Here is a 25,451-nt window from a genome sequence, read left to right as displayed (position 1 = left end):
TTTGTCTTGGTAGGTTAGGAGATTATCTGGAGGTGATGCTAATCCTACTGAGGGCCAGCATGGGAGTGAGCAGAGCCACAGAGCAGGAAGTTGAGGTACAAAGGCAGAGGCCCAGAGGGTAGACATTTGCAGGCCAACCCAGGGTGGAGCAATTGTTGCACAAGTGTGCAACTTCAGATAAGGTGGTCAGTAACATCTCTCTGGTAGTAGAATCACCATACACATATGAAGTGCTGTTCAGCTTGCAATGCAATGTACATGAAACTATTGAAGATTTCTCAAACGAGGACTTTTCCCCAAAAGGTTACTTTAGGGAGAATTCAGCAAAGACAGAAAATAAAATCTACTCAACAGTTAAATCATTAATATACCAGACTTTCTCCTACTATATTTCACTCTTCTGCAAGGTCTAGCCCTTGTATTGTAGCCACTTTTTAAGTATTGGTGTTCTTGGCTCCCTTTTCTTTTTCACTCTTTTTCTCCCAGAAAATTTCATTCTCATCTATTGTTTTAGGTCTAATCTCTGAGCTTGAATTGATTCTGATGCTACCAACACAGGGAAGGTTGATATTATCTTCAAATCTCCTTTTGAGATTTTAAAGATATCCTGTCAGTAAAGAAACATATTTTAGAAATATTAGTATCATATTAATTATGGCATCAAGTAAGAGAGAATGTCATACTTGGGCTGTAAGCAACATTGCTTCTTAAAGTACATAAATAGGGGCTTGAGATTGGCATAACGTGCAAATCATTCCAACTGTTCTTTCCAAATTCCTGAAAATGTTCATGCCTCTATTGAAGTGAGGAAATCGTTTCGAATGTTTACTCATTTTCAAATGATCTCCACTATTCAGCCTCCAAATGTGAATTGCCAATATATAGAAATATCTACTCCATTATCAATTATAGCAAGCAATCTTATTTTGTAACTGGTTTCCTTTGCAGACGTCACTGACAAAATATCCAGTGTAAAATATACTTATAATTTTTTATTTCTCTGTGTGGGTGCAAATATCAGTAACACTCATTTCTTAGAAATGGTTTATAATCTTTTTACTAATAATTGTTTATAATCACTTACAAAAAGAAAGATGTTTGTTTTGGTCTTGTATGCCAGAGGCCCGCTGGTCCAGGGTCCCCTGAAGGGGTTGCGGCGGCCTCAGTGAAAAATTGGGTTGAGAGAGATCCACACAGTTTCTTTCTTTCTTGGTCACCAGCCTGGCATCATCTCTGGCATCTCTCTCTTGCCAGGTTTTGTGCCTTTATTTATAAATTTAAGTCTCAACATGACATCAAAAAGTGGAATTTTTACAAATAATTCTCAGTGATAAAGATGCTTTGAAAAGGGTGCAGAAACAGGTTTTACACAGGCATTTTTTGCAGAACTACTCTAATTATAATGAGGTAATTTACACATCATAGGATAACAGGATATTCTCAGTGAAAAGCAGATAACATACATATTTGTTTGAACCAGTAATAAATCTTACAACTAAGAAGATAGAAGGATGTTTTCAGTGAGAAGCAGATAGCAAACACATTTTATAACAATAACGCTAAAAGTCAGGCATAAACAAGGCTAGGAGGCATTCTGTCTGGCTCACAGGAGGAAGAATGTATTTGCACTGGTTAGTAAATAAATGTTTTGTCAACCTTCTTCTTTATGTTGAAGGTGTAAGCGCCATAGGTGCCCAGATGAGCTGGCCTTTGCATATGAGTTTAAGGCACTAAATCAGCATATGTATGTGCAATAACTTATGCCTGGCTCTTGTTTGTGTTTTATTCCTAAATTGGGCTATTTTTCTCCAGGCCAGAATAAATATTATTCTTGTGTTCTTTAACCCCCTTTATTATCCAGGTCTTAAGTTTGTGAAGCTCAATAGAAGAGCCTTTCAACAAACATCCGCAGTGCCTCGTTTAAATTCCTCTTTATAGAGGTAGGAATATGCCTCTTCCCATGAGGTATCTGCGTGGGGAATATCGGTCTGACTTGGAACATTGTGAAGCCTAATCAATAGCAACAGGCTTAATTTCACATGAGCAGTAGTAGCAGAAGGAGATGCCAGTTTCCGCCTCTCATGGCAGGAGCCGTGCACGTCTGGCATTTCCTTACTGTGACCCTGTCATCCAGCAAGGCCTGTGGGGACCCCGGCACTTGTAACTACTCAGAGCTCTAGGATCCATTACTCTTTCTGAATCACAGTTCAGAATAGTTATTAGGAAATCCCAAGATTTAATTTAGACTGTTTAAATATTTCAAGATAATGTTAAACTAGTCTGACACAAATAAACAGATCAACTCAAATAAGTAAGTAAATATGTAAATAAGTAAGTAAATACATAAATAAAAAATAAATAAAATATGTCCAGTTTCAAGATTTACTATTATTTTCAAGCTTATGGGTAATCAAGAGGCATAGGCATATCAAGGAGAGCTCCAGAACTTCATGGGCACCTCCCAGGTCCATCTTTCTCTCATCAGACAAGCTCTCTGACCCAAAATAATAGACGGGGTATCTAAGAAAGCTTGCAAGATACTTTAGTGTTTAGAGTCTGATTGATTTTTTTTTATCAGATATTTATAGCTTATGTGACCTAGGAAGCCATGCTTCATAAAGCCAAATTCTAGCTTTATTCATCAATATATCAATCGTATGTCTTGGATATATATCAACAATGGATATTCTGCTAAAAATTTCATTATTTCATAGATAAGGACTCTCTAATGAGTATCATTAATCTATTTTTGAGGAGGTCCAGTTATCATGTTTACAAATTTAGACCAGGTGCCTCTCTACTCCCCCAAACAGGAAAAGAGTGGATCATAGGCAGCTGCTTGAAATCTTTCTTTCTCCCTACAAGGTGACTTGAAAAGGAATTGTGGAAAGCCCCGACAGCTATTTTCAGACTCAGTTCCAGTGCACTCCAGTTTAGTCAATTACAATTTGTAAATATCACCAAAACTGTGCTCAGTTGTCAATAAATACAAATTTTTCATATCCATGTCACATATAGATTCAAATAGAGTCAAAAGCACAATTTATTTTCAAATCAGCATTATGTTAAGTAATTTCTAAGTAGACAAACTACTCCTGACTTTTCTTATAGATTGCCTATTTGTCTAGGAATTTTAGTGGACAGCATTTTTTTAGATAAAATACATTATAAGAAAAAATAAGATAAAATGCATCATGAGTTTATTCTGTCTTCTTTTACCCATTCTAAGAATCCTGATTCTCAATAACAAGGAATAATAAACTTACAATATCATGTAATTTACTCACAGTACCACAAATGATATGATTTCTAAAATTATTTTAAGATACATATTTCATTTTGCAGTTATTTTTGTCCTTAGAATATGCCTAGTAAAGATATATAATCTATGACAATATTTAAAGTCAGTTGGAATAGTTTGTTTCAGTGTAGTTACATCAACCACTGGATAGACTTTCATTCTCTGTTGGTGGTATAAACATGCATGCTACATAGTCTCCCAAAATGGCCTCCATCGATTCTTTTCTTACTGGACATATATGCCCTCTTCTTTTGAGAGGTGGAGTTTATTTTCTGATGCCTTGAATCTATGTTGGTGTTATGACTGCTTTAATCAGTAGAATGTAGCAGAAGTGATTTCCTGGGATTTCTGAAAGCTTTTGCTTTCTGCTTTCCTTTTTTTAAGTCTTCTTGGAAGCCAATACTCAGGTTTGAGAAAGTACAAGAAGCCTTGATGATAGATCCATCAAGGAGAATAATGAAGACCTCTGGTGAGTGTCCTAGTTAGCTCCCTGCAGATGGCAGGTAACAACATGAATGGAACCACTTCTTTGGACCCTCCAGGTCTCCCAGCATCCCAGAGCCAGAGCCTACTATTCTGTGTTTCCGTAAAGTAAATTTAAAAAATTGTCATGTTTCCTGAGGTCTCCTGGCTCTGTCCACTCACCCATGCATTTCTAATAGTTGGAACTTCTCTTTTCTTTACTTCAGTTGACACTGTTCTTTTTAGTATGGAATCTATGCTCAGAAGTTAGTTTCCCATCAGAGTTTGATTTTCTCCTAGAAGGCAGCTTCAATTGATGAATTTTGGAAACTTGTAAGACTCTAAAGCAACCTCATGCCTGACTGCAGACCCCTTGGGCCAAGATGGAAAAGGCAAAAATCTTCTGCCCTCTCCAGTTTGCAATTGCTGATTCTCAGATTGGCCTCTCACTCTTTTGGTAAGTAATTACTGGCAGTTTGGGGATTCTTCTTTTTTCAGATCCAGAGGACACCTGACTGCGTCCATCTACTTCCCCTAAATTTAGTATTGCCAACTTTTCCCCAGTTGTGCTTCAGGATTTTTAGGGAGGTGACACCATTCTTGCTATTATAAGTGTTCCATCAACTCGTTGATTATGAAGAACAGGTGACATAGAAGAGGATTTAAAAGGAAATCAGAGACTTGAATTATAATTTTAATTTTTCCACTTCCTAGCTATGTGAACTGGTACAAATTTCTTAGTATCACTAAACCTTAATTTGCTCTTTTACAAATCAGGATAATAATGGACCTTGTCTCATAGTATTATTGTAATGGAGACAGTGCATGAGGTACCTGATACACAGTTAACACAGTGAACAACACATGATAAGCATTCTGTAACTTTCACCACATTTATTACTTATAAGTGATTTCAAATGTCTCTATGAGAGTCCTAAAATTTATGAGTAGATCACATTGGGGCACCTGGATGGCTCAGTAGGTTAAGCGTCCAACTTAGGGTCAGGTCATGATCTCACAGTTAGTGAGTTTGAGCCCCACATTGGGCTCTGTGCTGACAGCTCAGAGCCTGGGGCTTCTTTTGGATTCTGTGTCTCCTTCTCTCTCTGTTCCTCCCCTGCTTGTTCTCTCTCTCTCTCTCTCTGTCTCTCTCTCAGAAATAATAAATGAATACACTAAAAAAACTAATAAACTAAAAAAAAAAAACAAAACAAAAGAAAAACAAACCAGTAGATCACATCTAGGAATAGTACTGAAAAGGTAAATAATTATTTTACTCTCTTCCACATGTTGGTACCTTGAACACTTTCATTAAAAACACTCAGAATAAGGGCAACTGAGCGGCTCAGTCAGTTAAAAGCCCAACTCTTAGTTTCAGCTCAGGTCATGATCTCAGATTTCCTGAGTTGGAGCCACACTTGGGTCTCTGCACTGACAGTCTGATCCTGCTTGGGATTCTCTCTCTCTCTCCCTCTCTCTCTCTCTCTGTCTCTCCCGTGTGCTCTCTCTCTTTCTCAAAATAAATAAATAAACCTAAAGAAAAAACAGGCCTAGAATAGCAGGAGAAACATTCTATGTAGTACAGTAACTATCAGGGTAGTTACTGCTATTATTGAGCACCTATGTTGTGTCTAATGTTATGCAAGTGTTCATACATTTAATCCCTATTGTAGCCTTTAAAGTAGGCATTAGCATTCCCATTTTCATGAGGTAGATTCCTCCATTAGAGGAATCTGATAAACTGCCCAGATTAAGCACATGAAAATTGATGTCCTCTCAATTGAATTCCAAAGGACTCTATGCTACTCCTATACAAGCAACAATGGAAGGAGTTTAGCCTCAAGAAAAGAGGAACATAGCATATTGGGGAGAAGAGTAAATTTGAATGCTGTTTGCAAATATTCAAAACCTTTGAATACTTTTTTGAATTCAAAAACTCATGAGAAGGAGGAATTAGATCTAGTCTGAGGTGCTTTATAGGACAGAACTTGTCCAGTGGTTAGGAGGGAATCCAGGTGTGGTTAGTTATGAACAAGAGCAAACTGTCTATCCTATGGGTATCTGAAAATTGGATGGGCCGGCTTGAGATGTGATATGTTGCCCACCGTTGGCTATGCATTGTGTTGTAAAAACTATGCGTGTGACAAATGGGCCTGGATGACCCTTGGTTCCCTCCTACATAGAGAGGCTGTAACTGTAAGTACTGCCCCAAGCATAACAGAATCCTGGGAAAAATTAATTCCAACTTTGAGGCACTTGAGGTTAGTTTAGATGGTCTAAACAGCAACCATTAGTCTATACTAAAAGCATCCTCTCTTATGTTCAAATTTCCACTGTTCAGAGTTCTTTTAAACTCTGAAATGATACAGATGTAATATCAGCTAACATTTAGTGTTTACTATTTGCAAGATCTAATGATTCTAATAGCTCCACCTGAATTAAATTACTTAATCCTCCTAACAAATACACAAGGTAGAAATAATTATCATTTTATAGATGAGGACATCAAGGCATATCAACGATAAATAATCTCTAAAGGGTTACAAAGATAGTAAGTGAAGAAGAAAGGATTTGAACCTAATTAGCCTGACTCCCAGAATCCACACTCCAACTATGCAATGGAGGTGATCATGATAATAATAGAATTAATACTAGCTACCAAGAGCTAAATATTTACTAATTTTGTGCAGCTAAATCTTATACCATGCTTCTGATACTCATTGTCATTTTACTCTTAGCCATACATCTAGGAAATGCAGCTGAGGAAACTAAGCCATAGCATAGTCATGTATTCGTCTCCACAAATAGTTAAGTGGATGTAAGATTTGAGGCCAGGAGTGTGTAATTTTACTTATTTATTATTTATTTATTTGTTTTAATGTTTGTTTATTTTTGAGAGAGAGATAGAATTCAAGTAGGGCAGACACAGAGAGAAAAAAAGACACAGAATTCGAAGCAGGCTCCAGGTTCTGAGCTGTCAGCACACAGCCTGACTCAGCCTTGAACCCACAAATTGTGAGATCATGATCTGACCTGATGTTGGACATGTAACCGATTTAGCCACCCAGGTATCCCTAGAGGGTGTGATTTTAAAGTCTCTTTCCTTAAATCTGTGCTTTCTGTATAATTTTCTTCAGCTACGGTCTACCTGCTCCATTGCATTATTTCCTTTTAGTGTGATCCAACTCTCTCTCTCTCTCTTTGTCTCTCTACCCCTAGAAAAACCTGCCTTCAGATACCCATTCATGTCAGTGTGACAAACAGGCAGCCCCAAACAAATCAGCACATATGGATTTAAGAGGTGACTCAGCCTCGTGGTCTCATTCATACCATCCTGTTTTGGTTGTCCTTTACAATGGTTATTCTGTATCCATTACTGTATGGCATCATCTTTCAGGCAAGGTTATTTGCATTTACTAGAGTTCAAGACTCTTATCTGAAGGAAAAACAAAGACAGTGTGTAATTTTATGTATGAATAATTTATTTTATTTGCTCAACACCGCAGAATCATACGAGGCTAACATTTAGATGCTTTATTATACGTAAATCTAGCTCTGACTGGAAAATCCCTTTTGGTCTACCTTAATATGACTTCATGATATTTATCTTCAATCATTTTTTCCTTTACATCACTAGCACTCTGTTTTTAACAATCAACGCTTAGTCAATTTAAATGTTCACTGTCTAGATGTTGCATTTCATGAAAAATAGTAAAAAAAATAATAATAAAGCTCTCATTTTTTTCCTAGTGTAATTTCAGAGGCTGAGATACCGTTGACTACTTGCAGAAAGTACACAGTCCCTTAAGAGACTCTGGTGACCAGAACAATCATTACCACTATGTTAGCTTCCTTGCTAAGGACAGTAATAATGAGTAGTGCTAATAAGGCTTTCTGTTTTACCTTTTAATATTTTTTTTCCCCCCAAAATATGATGTTGATTAATAATTTGTTGTTTACATAATCTTTCTTCCTGATTTTCTTTGCTACATTAACTCCTCAAGGTCAAGACTAATGACTTTCTCATGACCCTTAGTTTCCTGGGTTTGTTTACTCAGAGTAACTGAAAAGGTCAGATATCTGTCTCAATAATGTAAAATGTCTCAATCGACAGTACCAAAGACTATGACTGGAATTTATAAGGAATATAAAGATGTGAATGTATAAACACATTTCTACCATCTGTGCTACTAGATGAAGGGATGCCATAGGCAATGTTTTTCAAAGTGGAATTCTAATGAAATTTGAGTCATATGACATTTTTACAACAAATTTTCCATCCTTGGAAATGCCATAGTCCAATATTAATATTAATTTGCATTCTTTAAAAACAAACAGACTGACATAGACAACAGCATATTATCCTAGATGAAGATAAGAAATTGCCTTGGGATTTGTAATTTGTCTTGAATAACACACACACACACACACACACACCATCTAGTGTAAATCAAGAATTGTTGTATTTCTTTTTGTTAGTTTATGTATCATGTATCTTAATTTCTACACCATTATGTACATCCAAACTATTGACCTTAAAACAGCCAGTTATTTTACCAGCAAGATGGGCTTATTTAGGAACAGCAAAAGACTTGCAACTGAGGACATGCAAGCTGTAACTAACCATAGGCAAGTCTGGAGATCCAAGGGAAATAACATTATTTTAAAGAGAAAAGAAGGAAGTTGGGAGGGGCTGCTTTGAAAGAAAAAAAAAGTCCATTAAAGGAAAGCAAGAGTTCTGAATAGTACTCTTTTTTCCTGGAATAAGTTACGGCATTTTCTTATTGGCTGTGCTTTTGCTCAGCAAGGAACTATTCTTCCTCTTGCTGGAGTAATAAGGTAGGCTTATTCTCTTTAGAAATGCAAAGTATAGTCTCATCCTGTTGGAGTCTGCAGTTGAAGAGGAAGAGTGGTTGGAGTTTAGAGCTTCCTTTCTCAGTCTCCTGACTCCATTTTAAATTAGTTTTTCTTTATTCAGTTTAACAAAACTATATCAATGCTTACATACATTAAAAATTCCGCTTGTAGGAACTACACAAGAGAATAGTTAATGGTGAATTAGAGACTGGGGCTCAGATTCCAGGTAGAGGCAAAGTCACAATATTGAAGGGGGAAATGAGGGTCAGGAAACCTAATAAGGGTCAGAAACCAAAGGCAAGAACTTAATTATGAGTCAGGGAACACTGTTACTTCTGTAAGCACCCCAGGAATCAGAGAACAGGAAGTCCTACATAGGGTCTGAGGGAGTTAACTTTAAATCCTGGCCTACATAGCCAGAGGCAAGTGATTTAATCTTTCTGAGGCTCATATTCCTCATGTTAAATAGAAATCACAACACTTCTTTGCAGGTCATTCTGAAAATTAATTGAGTAAATGAGTTTTAAGTGTCAGACAAATCATAGAAACTCAATAGTGGTTATTTTCTCTAACCAAGATCAAAGCAGAAGAAGGAAAAGAAGTACAGATTGAGATGGTAGCTTATACTTCAGCAGTTTATCATGGGGTATTCTATAATCTCTAGATTATTCACAACTACTTTTGTTCAACTCAAACCACTGAGTTGCTCAAAGTAGCTTGTGTTCTCTAGAAGAATTTCAATAGTGAGTCCTGGTGGAGAACAGCACCTATGAATGACGGGAATGGATATTCAAAGAGTATGGCTTGTTGATTCTGTAGTATGTACCTGCTGACAGACTGCTCACAACTCCAGGAGGCAATGCTGTGATGCCATGAGGGAAGTTTTAAGAGAAACCAACATGTTCAAAATCAAGTTAAAGGCAGAGCTGGAATTGAATGCAAGGTTCTTAAGGTATCTATGACATTTTTATAGAATCACAGACCCACATAATTTTAGAAATGACAGTTATTATAATAACCATTAATTCCAAAATAATATCAATAACAAATAAAGACAACATATGTGATTAAGATATACATGATCGCTTTAAAACATAAACTATGAATAACTGAAAATTGCTTAGGATTTAAAAGAACTAGTGAACCTAAGTGCCTTCTCACTGCCAATGAATTGTTAAGACTTTTTGCCATAATGGAGAAGATATTTGCAAATGACATATCAGATAAAGAGTTCATATCCAAAATATATAAGAAACTTAGCAAACTCAACACTGAAAAAACAAATAATCCAGTGAAGAAATAGGCCAAAGACATGAATAAACACTTTTCCAAAGAAGACATCCAGACGGCTAACAGACAAATGAAAAAATGCTCAACATCACTCATCAGAATAATATAAATCAAAACCACAGTGAAATACCACCTCACACCTGCCAGAATGGCTGAAATTAACAACTCAGAAAACAACAGATGTTGGTGAGGATCTGGAGAAAGGGGAAGCCTCTTGCACTATTGCTGGGAATGCAAACTGGGGCAGCCAATCTGGAAAACAGCATGAGGGTTCCTCAAAATATTAAAAATAGAACTACCCTCTGACCCCAAAATGCACGACTAGGTATTTATCCAAAGGATACAAAAATGCTGATTCTAAGGGGGCACATGCACCCCAATGTTTATCGTAGCACTATCAGCAATAGCCAAATTATGGGAAGAACCCAAATACACTGACTGATGAATGGATAAAAAAAGATGTGATCTATATATACACAGCGGAATATTACTCAATGATAGAAAAGAATGAAATCTTGCCATTTGAAACAACATGGATGGAACCAGAGTGTATATGCTAAGCAACATAAGAGAAAGGCAGATATAAGATTTCATTCATGTGGAATTTAAAAAACAACAGATGAACAGAGGGGAAGGGAAGGAAAACCTGAGATAAAAACAGAGAGGGAGGCAACCATAAGAGACTCTTAAATACAGGAAAAAAAACCTGAAGGTCGCTGGAGGGGAGGTGGGGGATGGGCTAAATTATTGATGGACATTTAAGGAGGGCACTTGTTGGGATTAGTACTAGGTATTATATCTAAGTGATGAATCACTGGGTTCTACTCCTGAAACCAGTCCTCCGCTGTGTGTTACCTAACTTGAATTTAAATAAATAAATAAAAATAAATAATAAATAACAAAAATAGAAAATAAAAAGACTCTTTGCCATAACTAAAGCGAGCTATGTCTTCACTTGTGTTCCCCTCTTGATGAACTTTTATTCTAATTCAGTTATCAAGATTTCAGGATTTAAATGAAAGACTGAGTCTGAAAGACTGCTTCCTAATGAGAAATCATCAGTCACTGAGATAAGTTCATTGACCTTATCAGAACAAGTCTAGATACGATTCCTTGTATCTACTGACTTAATCATGAACAAAGCCTCTTCACTTGCAACAGAAACTTCCTCTTAATAGATAAAAATTTGCAGCTTCAGCCCCAGCCCCAGGTCCAGCCTCAACCCAGAACCCTCTCAGGAATAGACAACACCCAACCCCAGCCCTAGGCTCAGTTTTATATGAAGGCTCAGAGCTAACTCAGAACTAGGCATAATCTCAAACCCAGATTTAGGATTAGGCTTTGTCCCAGCCCTGGCTTCTGGCCTCAAGTCTAGCCTAAGACTCAGACCTAGACCCAGACCCAGACCCAGGCCAGCCCAAGACCCACCCATAGGCCCACCATAGGCCCAGACCAGGCCTAGCAAATGTCCCAGCCTAAGGCTAAACACCCACATGGGCTCTACAGCCTGGCTCTTGAAATCTAATCTTTTCTCCATGACCTATTGCCTGAGAGTTCACATCTATTCTAAGACAAACATTGTCTTTTTTTTTTTTTTTAAGAAAATGGAATGGTACGAAGATGGAGAATATTTGAATTATAGTTAGCTATGTTTTTATATCTAATGAAAATCAGGCCAATTTTTAATTTTCTATAAATTCTGTAAAAAGGTACACTGGTATCTTTTCATGGTTTTGTTTTTGTTTTTGTTTCTGTTTTACATTTGAACACTTCATGGTTAAACTTTCCTCACAGGTGTATTAATATTTTTATGCAATATGCCACCTAATTGTCTACCTAAACTGAGGTTAGTTTTGTGAGCCTGGTCACCGAGAGTATGTAGTGTTTATGTCACTCTAGTGGCACCGATTCTGTTTGGCTTTACTGCACAGAGCTCTAGGATCAATGGAGGTGGGTAGAGGGGCTGAATCTCCCATTCGCAGACACACACAAACCTCTAAGGTCTAGTCCTGTGTCCTGTGAGGCCTCTTCTCCTAGTGACAGATGGAGTCTCTGTCTCTTTTGACTAAGAAAACTGCCCTTACATCATCATGCATTCTTCCTCATGGGATTGCTATCTGAAAACTTGGTGATCTTTGCATTTTAGAAATTTGCTCCTAAATTTACCTTTATTTTTCATAACCCTGGCACTTACAATCGTAAGCCTTGGCTTTCAATATTCTTATTTATGCATTAAGGATATTTTTAGCCATGTGTAGGAACCAGCTGACAATTTTTTTTAGCTCTATCTATTCCCCTTCTATAGCAGTAGATGTCTAGATTCCATTATTGAGACATTGAGACCATTTGAAAAAGTGGTAGAAAGTTTCAGATATCAATCATTCTATCACAATATTCATTCTACCACATTTCTTCCTCTATGCTCTCTTCAAATACTATTTTCTTTAGTCCATTTCTAATACTTTTTAAGAGTATTTCAAAACTATAATCTTTGCTCAGAATCCATTTCTTCAAAACATCTCCATGACTAGGCAAGATCTGTGGATCTTTGAAAGATTTCTCACCTCTATCCGCTGGAGGTCACTGTGTTTTTATGTAGAAGGCCTATGAGAATTTTCTCGGTTTCTTTGGATAGTCAATTCCAGATTGTTTTTATTCCCTTCTCTTTTCCTGAGGAGATGACATAAATTATTTTTTAGAATGGATTCAGTACATATTGGTGTACACAGAAAAACAAATGTGTCTATTTCTTTTCCTCACTTTATCTCAGTCCTATGTTGGAGTCTATTGCTATTTTGTTCATCATACTCTATCCCACTTACCCTCTATCATAGCATCTTCAACTTCCTCTACTTTTCCTCTGCCATATCTAAGGCCACTTCTTATCCTTCTTATCCCACCTGTAAGGCCTGCACAAATTTCCAGTCAGCTCTCTTGTCCTCTTTTCAACGGTACAGAAAACCTTTGAATACTCTTCTACACTAGTCCAAACTGTGAGAGACTTAGGATAAAATATCTGTGACCATCTCTGATGACACATCTCTGATTCTACTCTTCTGTTGCTAGGCAATGATGATGTTGTCTGGGAACATTTACACTGAGGGGACTTGACTTTGAGACTTGCACTCCCTCAGACTTCATAGAAAATCTGCCTCCTCTGATCCAAAATCCCTGTCAAATCCATCTGTGGTCTGCATTTACCCCATCTGGAACTTGGCTGGGCTGAGGGTAGGGCACAACATGCCATCTCAGTCACCTTCAGTTTCTAAACTCTAGCCCCTTCCTCTCAGATAATACTTGTCCCACTTACCTGTTAAATTTCACCTTCTTTTGTGTGGGAAAATATTCTTATCTTAACATGCATTTTCTCTCCAACTGTATTCTCAAGACTTCATGGTCAGCAGTCTCCAAGGATGTAGCCTTTTGTTGCTTGGAAGTCCTCTGTGATCTCAAAAAGCTTGGCTTTTATAAGGCTTGGCTTTCAAAATGCCTGACCTATAGGAGCTTTAACATATCTCTTCAGGAACTCAATTGATTTCCTCTTTCTCAGCTGTATATGACTTTCTCTGAGAGATTGAAAGCCACTTACCTGGTGAGTAGAAACTGAGGCAGCAACCAGAAAGTGAAGGAGAAAAAAAGTGGTTATTTTCTCCAAATTGTATCCCACAAAAATGAGAAGAAAGCAGAGCACCAGATAGTTGGTAGCTGCTTAAAACATTATTATTTTCACTATTCCTTAAATCTTTAAATATAACATCTGCATTATTCCTAAGATCTCTATTCCTTTCAATGAGTCAAATGGTCATCTCTTTCTTGTAAACAGAAAACTGGGAATATTTCTTTTCTACTAGATGGCCATATATCCTAATCAAAATTCCTAAACTAATAAAAATTAAAAGCAATATCAGTATAGGCAAAGGAAAAAATTAGTATGCCTTCTAAATTCTACAATTAAAAAATCACCATGTCCAACCATGTACTAGAGTTTGTATCATCTATGGGTTAGCAGACTGTACAAAAGCCACTGTGCAGAAAATATGGTCTCTTAGGAGATGTGGTCTTCTTCTTACTGTCTGCAAATATCATGCACTCATTAGTTTTTACTACTCTTGTCTACAATATTCTGAACCATGTGGGTGTGGCTTTCTGTCTCCTATATTGCTACTCCAAGCCATCAATCAGAACAATAAAAACTATATCCACTTTGCATTAGATAGGGTGAAAGCTCAGTTGCTATCACAAAGAATCCAAACAATACTGTGGTCCAAAGAAATTAACTTTTCTTTTTCATGAGACCGTCTAGCAGAAACCGAACAAGACAGGTAGGTGACTGCTTCATGAGGTCATTCAGAGACAGAGGTTTCCATTACCGCATTGCTCTGCATTTCTTGTGATTTTACCCACATCTACATGGACAAATATGATTCACACCTTCGACATCCATGTTATACCTTGCAGGAAGGAAAGAATGGAGAGTACAAAAGCCTTCCTTTTAAAGAACAAAGCACACATCGCTTCCACTCCTTCCCATCGGCTAAAACTCAATCTCATCCTCAGTCTTGGCTATGAGAAATATAGTCTTTTGTTGGTAGCCAAGGGCCCAGTTAAAACACGCTATTTTATTACTAAAGAAGATAAGAATTGCTGTAGTGGGGCAAATAATATCTCTGGCACCAGCTGTTAATATTAGCAACTGAAACGTGGAGGTGTTCTTCCTGCTCCAATCAGCAAGAAGGAGTCTTTGATCAGAGAAAACTCTAGTGCAGTATTTCTCAACGTTGGCATTATTCATAGTTTGGACCAGATAATTCCTTTTTGTAGAATTACAGTTGGGTGGGGAGCGGGGCTGTTATGGCATGTTTAGCAGAATCGCTGACCTCTACCCACTAGATAGTAGTAGCATTCTCCCCCTCAGTTGTGTCAAACACAAATGTCCCCAGGTATTGCCACATAAGCGCAGGAACACAAAGTAGTTCTGACTGAGAAGCACTATGCTAGCTGTAACGTGCCATCTTGGAGACTCTCTTCTTTTAAGGCATATTCCCTTTATTTTCAAATAAGCTATCCCTGAATGTCAGAGTTTTCTAAAGGACTGAAGCTATGCCTATTCCCCCAACATACTCACTCAATTAACACATATCTATTAAACATATACTAAATAACAGACCTCATGCTGATTGATGGGCAAATATGGAGATGAATTGGGAACTATGTCCTCAGAGCTGCGTAGTCTCATAAAAAAGATAATATATGGAAACTATTAGACAGGCTAACAGATAGATAAAGCACTAATACATGATAAAAAGTGAAACATGCCCTCATTTTACCAACTTCTTTAGAATGTTCCTGCTGTCAGTATAGCTGAGATGGCAGTTTTTGTTCTGTTTGCTGTCAGGGTGACTGAACTATCATCTGACCTGGTGTTTTCCCCAAGTTTCCTCAAGTGAAACATGCCCTCATTTTACCAACTTCTTTAGAATGTTCCTGCTGTCAGTATAGCTGAGATGGCAGTTTTTGTTCTGTTTGCTGTCAGGGTGACTGAACTATCATCTGACCTGGTGTTACCCCCCAACTCAGGTAATAAGAAGTTTCATTAGAAACTGACTTAGAAAAAGAAAAGTGATGTGGTTGCCTGAAGGTTCATCTAAGACTATGGTATTTCATATTTTAGTCTGGGATCTTCCCATTGTGAGTAACAGAGACTCATAAAAGTACCTTAGGCAAAATGGAGAAACTTATTAAAATGTTTTAGATCCCAGAGGATTCAGATTTTATAAGAAACCTTTCTGTTCTATTGATAAAGGGTGGTAGAGGACTGGTTTTACCAGCTTTTGTCAAATCCAGCCTGGATAAATCTAGTGTTTATCTTCAGAATATGGAGGCAATAGGTATCTACTGACCTGAGCTTTGAAATGGGAGCTGCAATTTAAGAGAACATGAAAATTGCCATCAAGTGTGTTTCTTTCACTAGCATGTATCGATCTTTAAAATCTAAAATAAAATCCTTTCATTTAGTAGAGTAACTCTTGTAACTGGTGATGCAAATGTTAACTACTATAAGAAACTTTCATTTCCATTTTACTTTGTATCTAATCTAATTAGTATGCTTCTACTAATTTTACTTAACTTGTTAGATGAGAAAGTGAGGCTAGTACAGAATTCACACTAAAGAAGATTTATGTCAAAACTTAATTTACATCAAAATGTATTTTATTAAAGATCTACTCTCTTTTAGGTATCTGAGTTTTTGAGTACTCCCCTTCTCTTCTTGATGTTACACATTAGAGAATTAGATTTTGGAAGTATAGTAGGCCTGAAATCATCCTTTTCAACTCTGTCCCAGTCACCTTTAATATATCTGCTAAATTCCTGGGACTAGAGAATCTGGTCCGAGAGAAACTTCCAAATAGGCAAAACTCACAAAACTCCATCTCCCTGAATAATCTAAGTTGGTCTAAAATGTTAATGCTAAAAAGTGAGTATTAACTATTGTGATAATATGTTCTAATAACAGAATATGGCTATACTTACCCACATGATTGTTGAGACTGACAGATGTCAGAAGACCCAAGAAGTCATTTTCAACATAGCTTAGCTAGTGTTTCCAAATGAGAGAAGCCTGAAGTTTAGACAATTTTGATATCAGTGACTCCTTAGAATGCATGCAATAGAAGGAGAGAATAATAGGAAAGCCATCTGATAGGAATGTGCTACTCTCTAAAGTGGAAATTGGTTGCTGGAGAGGGGTACATTATAGAACATAATTATGAGACAGTTGACCGTTTAAATATGTTTGAAAAGCCATCAGACCATACTAAAGACCTTGTAACCATCACAGAACTAGGTTTGGGAATCCAAATGAGTCTTGAGAAATCTAGAAAGATTAAAAATACATACTGACTATAATGTACTAATGAAATAATCTGATCAATATATCTTGATGTTAATGTGCTGTGGGCTTTCTGGCAGAGACAGTGGTTCCCCTGTTAAAGAATGGCTATTACAAAGCTGAAGGAGACGAGGACTTAGTACTAATTTGCCAGAGGGAATATTTTAGTCTGAAATATATATATATGTATACCACACATTTATCCGTTCACCTATTGATGGACATTTGGGCTCTTTCCATACTTTGGCTATTGTCAATAGTGCTGCTATTAACATTGGGGTGCATGTGCCCCTTCAAAACAGCATACCTGTATCCCTTGGATATATACCTTGTAGTATAATTGCTGGGTCAAAGGGTAGTTCTATTTTTAATATTTTGAGGAACCTCCATGCTGTTTTCCAGAGTGGTTCACCAGTTTGCAAGAGGGTTCCCCTTTCTCCACTTTCTTCACTTCCTTGCCAACATTTGTTCTTGCCCGAGTTGTTAATTTTAGCCATTTTGATTGGTGTGAGGTGGTATCTCATTGTGGTTTTGATTTATATGTGTCTGCTAGCCATCCAGATATCTTCTTTGGAAAAGTGTCTATTCATGTCTTTTGCCCATTGCTGGATTATTTGTTTTTCTGGGTTTTGAAATTGATTGAGTTCTTTATAGATTTTGGATTCTAACCCTTTATCTTATATGCCATTTGCAAATGCCTTCTTCCATTTTATTGATTGACTTTTAGTTTCATTGATTGTTTCCTTTACTGTGCAGAAACTTTTTATCTTGATGAGGTCAATACTTTGTTTTTGCTTTTGTTTCCCTTGCCTTCAGGGACGTGTTGAGTAAGAATTTGCTGTGGCTGAGGTCAAAGAAGTTTTTGACTGCTTTATCCTTTAGAATTTTGATGGTTTCCTGTCTTATGTTTAGGTCTTTCATCCATTTTGAGTATATTTTTGTGTATGGTGTAAGAAAGTGGTCCAGGTTCATTCTTCTGTATGTTGCTGTCCACTTTTCCCAGCAGCATTTGCTGAAGAGACTGTATTTTCCAATGGATATTCTTCCTTACTCTACCAATGATTAGTTGGCCATATGTTTGTGGGTCCATTGCTGGGTTCTGTATTCTGTTCCATGACCTAAGTGTCTTCCAGTATCATAGTGTCTTGATTACAGCTTTGTAATACAGCTTGAAGTCTTGAATTGTGATGCCTCAGCTTTGATTTTCTTTTTCAGGATAGCTTTGGCTATTCAGGGTCTTTTGTGGCTCCATACAAATTTTAGGATTCTTTGTTCTAGCTCTGTGAAGATGGATGGTGTTATTCTGATAGAGATTGCATTGAATATGTAGATTGCTTTGGGTAGTATCAACATGTTAACAATATTTGTTCTCCAATCCAGGACCATGGAATGCTTTTCCATTTTTTTGTGTGTCTTCTTCAATTTTTTTCATAAACTTTCTATAGTTTTCAGTGTATAGTTTTTTCACCTCTTTGGTTAGGTTTATTCCTAGGTATTTTATGGTTTTTGGTGCAATTGTAAATGAGATTAATTCCTTGATTTCTCTTTCTGTTGCTTCATTATTGGTGTATGGAAATGCAACCAATTTCTGTGTATTGATTTTATATTCTGCCACTTAACTGAATTTGTGGGTCAGTTCTAGAAGGTTTTTTCTGTGGAATCTTTTGGGTTTTCCATATAGAGTATCATGTCATCTTCGAGGACTGGAAGGTTGACTTCCTCCTGGCCAATTTGGAGGCCTTTTATTACTTTATGTTGTCTAATTGCTAAGGCTATGACCTCCAATACTATGTTGAATAACAGTGGTGACAGTGGACATTCCTGTCTTGTTTCTTACCTTAGGAGGGAAACCTCTCAGTTTTTTTCCATTGAGGATGATATTAGCGGTGGGTCTTTCACATAAGGCTTTGTGATCTTGATGTATGATCCTTCTATCCCTACATTCTTGAGGATATTTATCAAGAAAGGATGCTGTACTTTGCCAAATGCTTTCTCTGCATCCATTGAGAGGATCATGCGGTTCTTGCCCATTCTTTTATTGATGTGATGTATCACATTGATTGTTTTGTGGATATTGAATCAGCCCTGCATCCCAGATATAAATCCCACTTGGTTGTGGTGAATAATTCTTTTAATTTATTGGATGGCTAGTATCTTGTTGGCTAGTATCTTGTTGAGGATTTTTGTGTTCATGTTCATCAGGGAAATTGGTCTGTATTTCTCCTTTTTAGTGAGGTGTTTGGCTTTAGAATCAAGGTAATACTGGCTTCATAGAATGAGTTTAGAAGTTTTCCTTTCATTTCTATTTTTTGGAACAGCTTCAAAAGAATAGCGTTTAACTCTTCTTTAAATGTTTGATAGAATTCCCTTGGAAAGCCAGTCAGCCATAAACTTATTTTTTGGGAAATTTTTCTACTGTTAGACCCATGAGTGCAAACATATTGATTACTAATTTGATTTCTTTACTGATTGTGGATCTGTTCATATTTTCTATTTCTTTTTGTTTCAGATTTGGTAATTTGTATGTTTCTAGATATTTGTCCATTTCTTCCAGGTTGCCCATTTTATTGGTGTATAATCACTCATAGTATTCTCTTATTGTTGTTTGTATTTCTGCAGTGTCAGTTATGATCTCTCCTCTTTCATTTGTGATTTTATTTGGGCCCTTTCCTTCTTCTTTTTGATCAAACTGGCTAGGGGTATCAATTTTGTTAATTTTTTCAAAGAACGAGCTCTTGGTTTCATTGATCTGTTCGACTGGGTTTTGGTTTCCATAGCATTGATTTCTGCACGAATCTTCCATGTGCACTGGAGAAGAATGTGTATTCCTCTGCTTTAGGATGAAATGTTCTGAATATATCTGTTTAAGTCCATCCAGTCCAGTGTGTCATTTAAAGCCACTGTTCCCTTGTTGATTTTATATTTAGATGATCTGCCAATTGCTGTAAGTAGGGTTTTGAAGTCCCCTCTATTATGGTATTATTGTCAATGAGTTTCTTTATATTTCTGATTAATTGATTCTTATATTTGTATACCACCATGTTGGGGGCATAGATGTTTACAATTGTTGGGTCTTCATGGTGGATAGACCCTTAATTATGATATAATGGCTCCCTTCATCTCTTGTTACAGTCTTTATTTTAAAATCTAGATTATCTGGCATAAGTATAGCTACTCTGGCTTTCTTTTGGTGACCATTAGCATGATAGCTGGTTCTTCATCCCCTTACTTTCAATCTGAAGGTGTCTTTAAGTCTAAAATAGGTCTCTTGTGAACAGCATTCTGTTACCCTGTGTCTTTTGATTGAAGAATTTAGTCCTCTGACATTTAGAGCGAGTACTGAAAGATATGAATTTATTGCCATTGTGTTGCCTGTAGAGTTGGAGTTTCTGGTGCTGTTCTCTGGTCACTTCTTGTCTTTGTTGCTTTTAGTCTTCTTTGTTTTGATTCATCTTTTCTTCCCTCAGAGAGTTCCCTTTAAAATTTCTTGCAGGGCAGGTTTAGAGGTCATGAACTTCTTTAGTTTTTGTTTGCCTGACAAACATTTTTTTTTGTTGTTTGTTTGTTTGTTTGTTTGTTTTATCTCTTCTTCTATTTTGAATGACAGCCTTGCTGGATAAAGAATTTTTGGCTCCATATTTTTCCAATTCAGCACATTGAATATATCCTGCCACTCCTTTCTGCCTTGCCAAGTTTCTATGGATAGGTCTGCTGCAAATCTGATCTGTCTTCCCTTGTAAGTTAAGAACAAATTTTTCTCTTGCTGCTTTCATGATTCTTTCCTTGTCTGTGTATTTTGTAAACTTGGACTATCATATACCTTGTTGATGGTCAGTTTTTGTTGAGTCTAATGGGAGTCCTCTGTGCTTCCTGGATTTTGATGTTTGTGTTTTTCCTCAGGTTAGGAAACTTTCCTGCTATGATTTGCTCACATAAACCTTCTACCCCCTTTTTTTTTCCTCTTTTCACCTTCTGGGACCCCTATGATTTGGTGTTATTCCTTTTAAATAAGTTTCTAATGAATTTTTAGTGAATTTCTTTTTAAAAATTTTTTCCCTGTTTTTTATTTATTTTTGAGAGAGAGAGAGAGAGAGAGAGTGAGCGAGAGAGAGCGCGAGCATGAGCAGGGGAGGATCAGAGAAAGAGGGCGACACAGAATCTGAAACAGGCTCCAGGCTTTGAGCTAGCTGTCAGCACAGAGCCTGATGGGGGGCTCAAACCCATGAACTGTGAGATCATGTCCTGAGCCGAAGCTGGACGCTTAACTGATTGAGCCACCCAGGTGCCCCTTTAGTGAATTTTCTAATTCTTATATCATGCTCTTCTGCCTTAGTTTCCCTCCTTTTTTTCTGCTTCAGTACTCTCTGTGAGTTTTTCTCTGTATCGCTGATTTGTTGCTCTGCTTCATCTATCCTTTCCACAGTGGATCTATTTGAGATTGCATCTCAGTTACAGCATTTTAAAATTTGTTCTGACTATATTTTACTTATTTTATCTCAGCAGAAAAGGAATCTATGCTTTTTTCAACTGCAGCTAGTATTCAGATTATTGTGATTCTAAATTTTGGTTCAGACATCTTGCGTATCTGTCTTGATTAAATCACTGGCCTTCATTTCTTCCTGTTCTTTCTTTTGGGGTAAGTTCTTTATTGGGAGTTCTTCATTTCATCATTTTGGAGGAAGAAAAAGAATAAAATTAAGAATAAAAATAAAAAACAACACAAAAAATAAAGGATGCTAGATTGTGTGTTTTAATCTAGTTGTTGAAAGAAGGTTGGTAGAATAGAGAAAAATAAAAGGAAAAAGGGGGAAACGGTTGAAAAGTTTAAAAAATGAATACAATAGGGGCACGCAGGTTGCTCAGTCAGTTGTGTCTGACTTTGGCTCAGGTCATGATCTCACAGTTCATGAGTTCGAGCCCTGCGTTGGGCTCTGTGCTGACAGCTTGGAGCCTGGAACCTGCAGCCTGCCTCACATTCTGTGTCTCCCTTTCCCTCTCTCTGCCTCTCCCCCACTCCCAGTATGTCTGTCTGTCTGTCTCTCAAAAATAAATAAACATGTAAAAAATGAATACAATAAAATAGAATAAAATGAAATGATGAAAGTAAAATAGAATAAAGAATTTACAAAAAAGGTTAAAATAGATTAGAAAAATTGAAGAAATAATATTTTTATAAGAATGGAAAATAAAAATAAATGTTTTCTCTTTGTATTCAAGAATAAGGGAAGAAAAGGAAAAGAAAAAAATTGAGTAGATGGACTGGTGAACAGAAAAGAAAAGAATTGAAATGCTATCCAGTTTCCCCTAGAAGTCAAACAGGTACTTTATAGTTTGTAAACTAAGCAGGCAGAGAGACTTGTGGTGCTCCTATAGAGCATGGTTGGTGCAGTTGGACAGGGTTTGGTGTAATGACTCCATTCTCCAGTAGGTGGCACTGCTTAGCTTATTGGGGTGGGTTGTTGTGGCGAATGTACACGTGTATGTGCATGCACGAGAGAGGTGAAAATGCGTCACCCACCTACTCAGTCTCTGTTATCAGAACTCTGTGCTCTTGCTGACAAGCAGTCAAGCACCCCTCCTTTGTCTCCAGCCTTCATCCACTTCCCACTTCTACCCTGTCCATGATCAAGTTGTTAGCCTGCCAGTTGGCACCTCCTTCCTGAGCTTTATTTCAAAAGGGGCTGTGTTTCAGAAGCCCTCTTTTCCAGGGGCCTGGCAGCTTTGATCCGTTCAGACCCTCTTGGGGAGGTCTCTTAGAGCAATGGCCAGGTGCTGGCCTGCCTGCAGGAATGCTCACATGATCATGCCACACTACAGATGCCCAGAGACTGTGGCTGAGTGCCAGCCCACCCCAGAAAAAGTTTACACAATTGTGTAGCAGCAATGTTTCAGTAATTATGGTAAATCACAACACACTTCTGGTGCCAGGCTCACTGCCTCTTAACGTCCTTGCTCCAACATCAGCAAATATGGCTGTTCTCCAGGGTCCACTGGGACCTTTGCATGTGGGGAGGCTGTACAGACTCTACCAAATGTCCTCTCAGCAGGGAATTGCCTCCCCCCAGGTGGCCTGAGGACCCCTGGTACCTCTCTGTCTGCTCCAGGGGATTTGTCCTTTCCACCAGAGCTCTGTCAGATATCGAGCTGCAGACTTTCAGACTCTGTGTTCAGAGTCTTAATGGAATCCAAACCTTCTCCTTTCTCTTTTCTCTCTTTCATGTTAATTTCCTATGGGTATTTCTACTCTATATCTTTCTTTCCAGGTGCTTTCAGAGGGAGTGCTTTTTCTGTACTCTCCCCACTGTTCTGTCCTCTCTCCTCATGTAAAAACAGTTCCTTACCCTTCTTGGCTTCTCTCTCTGTCATTTCACCTCTCCATGCCATGTAGCTACTGAGTTATGTGGTTCAAGTTATTGAGGTTTTTTAGTTAATCCTCCAATCAATTTTATAGGTGTGCAAGATGGTTTGGTGTTGATCTGGTTGCATTTCAAGGATGAGAGACACAAAAAGCTTCCAGGTTGCTTTGCCATTTTGGCCCCTCCCTCTCATGACTCCCCACTGAGTAGATGTAGAAAAGTAAAGATGCACAGGGTGTTCAGCTGGTGTTTAAAGTTGTCGGTCACTTGGGGGCACCTGGGTGGCTTAGTCAGTTGGACATCTGACTTCACCTGTGGCTCAAGTCATGATCTCCCAGTTTGTGGGTTTGAGCCCCATGTTGGACTTTCTATTGACAGCTCAGAGCCTGAAGTCTGCTCCAGATTCTGTGTCTCCCTCTCTCTGCCCCTCCCCTCCTTGCTGTCTCTCAAAAATAAATAAACATTAAAAATTTTTTTTAAAGTGTTGTCAGTCAAAGATTACACCTGGATCTCTGGTCTCTTACTGATTTGACTTGTGAGCATTTGGTTAGCACTAAGCTCTCTCCCATGTATAGAATGATGCCAGCAGCAGCTCTGTGAGAGAGAGGATTGACCCAATCACCTCTAGCAAAACCTGGAGCAAGTATTCTAAACCCTAGACCAATGGTTTTCAACCTTGGCTGATTATAATAACCACCTATGGAGATATTTTTAATTCAGAAATTCTAATTCAAATATTACTTTTATTTTAAACAGTCCCCAGATGGCTGTCATATTTGGCCAGGGTTTAGAACCTTTGTCTTAATCAAAACATCTCCATTTTAATTCTACTAATTTTAATAAGCATTAGATCATACACTGATGCTGAGTCATAGGTCTTATGAATGGTATTATATATTTTTAAATTAAATAACTGGATAAGGAAACTGGCATTTGCTAGTCTTTACCTAAATGCTCAATTCACCATTCATAAAGTAGACATTTTTGCACTGAAGTGGACTACATGGTTAAATGTAAGATGTATAAGTCTGGAGGGTCTTTCAAGAGTAGATTGGTAACCAAAATTTTCACATCTCAATCATGTCTTTCCTTGTCCTAAATTGGATGGGATAATACTATAAGGTTAGCTGGCCACAGAGTATAATTTAGTCACTTGTTGTTGGCTAGGATTCAACCAAGGAAGGCAAATATTCTCTAAGGCAGTCTTCACCACTGACATCCTCCATTTGGGGTATACATTGGATGGGCCAATCAAAGCTGGGGTGGGCAGACATGATTGATAATATGGGTCCTCCACCAGAGATTGCACCAAGAGCAGTTGATAATTATACATTTAAATCTAGTTTTTCCTAGATGGAAAGAAAGGACTGAAAAAGAGACCCCTTGGGAAGTTTTGGAGGTTCAGAGGAGAGTGGAATGAGAAAGTGAGCACTCCTGGGAGGCTAGATCTAGACCTTTCCTAAGTGTATGAGAATCCTATTCTAAGAGTGGGAGGAATTATAATTAACTGTATGTGACATAGTGTACTGATGACTCGTGCATAGCTTATGGAAGCAGTTGGTATTGCTTTAGAAATACTGCTCCCTTGTGCTGGGAGTGATGCATGATGACTTCAGTACTTTGAAGAAACACACCAGAGCCAATCAGAAGGCATGATTTGGTTTCACTATGGCAGAGGATGTTTACACAAAACGTGACTTCTTCCCCTGAGAAAAATATAATCCAACAAGTCAGTCTATCTAGAGAAGCCACCAAAACAGTTAATCAGTATGCATTGACTTTCTGCCTTTAGTACCAGAAGGACAAAATCTGGATAATGTTTTCGAAGTTATAAATCACTTTATAATTGCTATGCCCAGCAAAACCAAGGTGAAATTCTTCCACCCCATTCATGAGGAGAGGGGGTGGTGGTTTCTTTTTGAGTCAATTAATCTGGGAGTATTTTTACTTGGTAAAGATCCAAATGTTTTTATCATTCCCAAAGGGATCCACATCAAAGATATTTAGTAAGATTGTATTAATCATACTAGGAACTCTCCAATGGGACAAAAAGACAATAGATTTCCAAATTGCAACATCTAAAGTCACTAAGAATGTTGCTACTTGCTTCCTTCTCTGTCCTTTAATGGACCACTCAGAGCCTGATACCCACCTACCTCTCCTTGTGGACTGCTTCTCCTACGCTGAAGGAGAAACTAAAAAATGTCTTAGCTAATGGCTCTGATATTGACTCATCATAGCAATAAGATAGAAAAAACTCAAGATGCTCTGGGCAAAGTCTTGCCACAGAGTTGAG

This window comes from Suricata suricatta, chromosome 5, assembly GCF_006229205.1.
Source record: "Suricata suricatta isolate VVHF042 chromosome 5, meerkat_22Aug2017_6uvM2_HiC, whole genome shotgun sequence".
NCBI lineage: Eukaryota > Metazoa > Chordata > Mammalia > Carnivora > Herpestidae > Suricata > Suricata suricatta.
The sequence above is the reverse complement of the archived record's forward strand: the minus strand, read 5'-3'. Positions refer to the sequence as shown.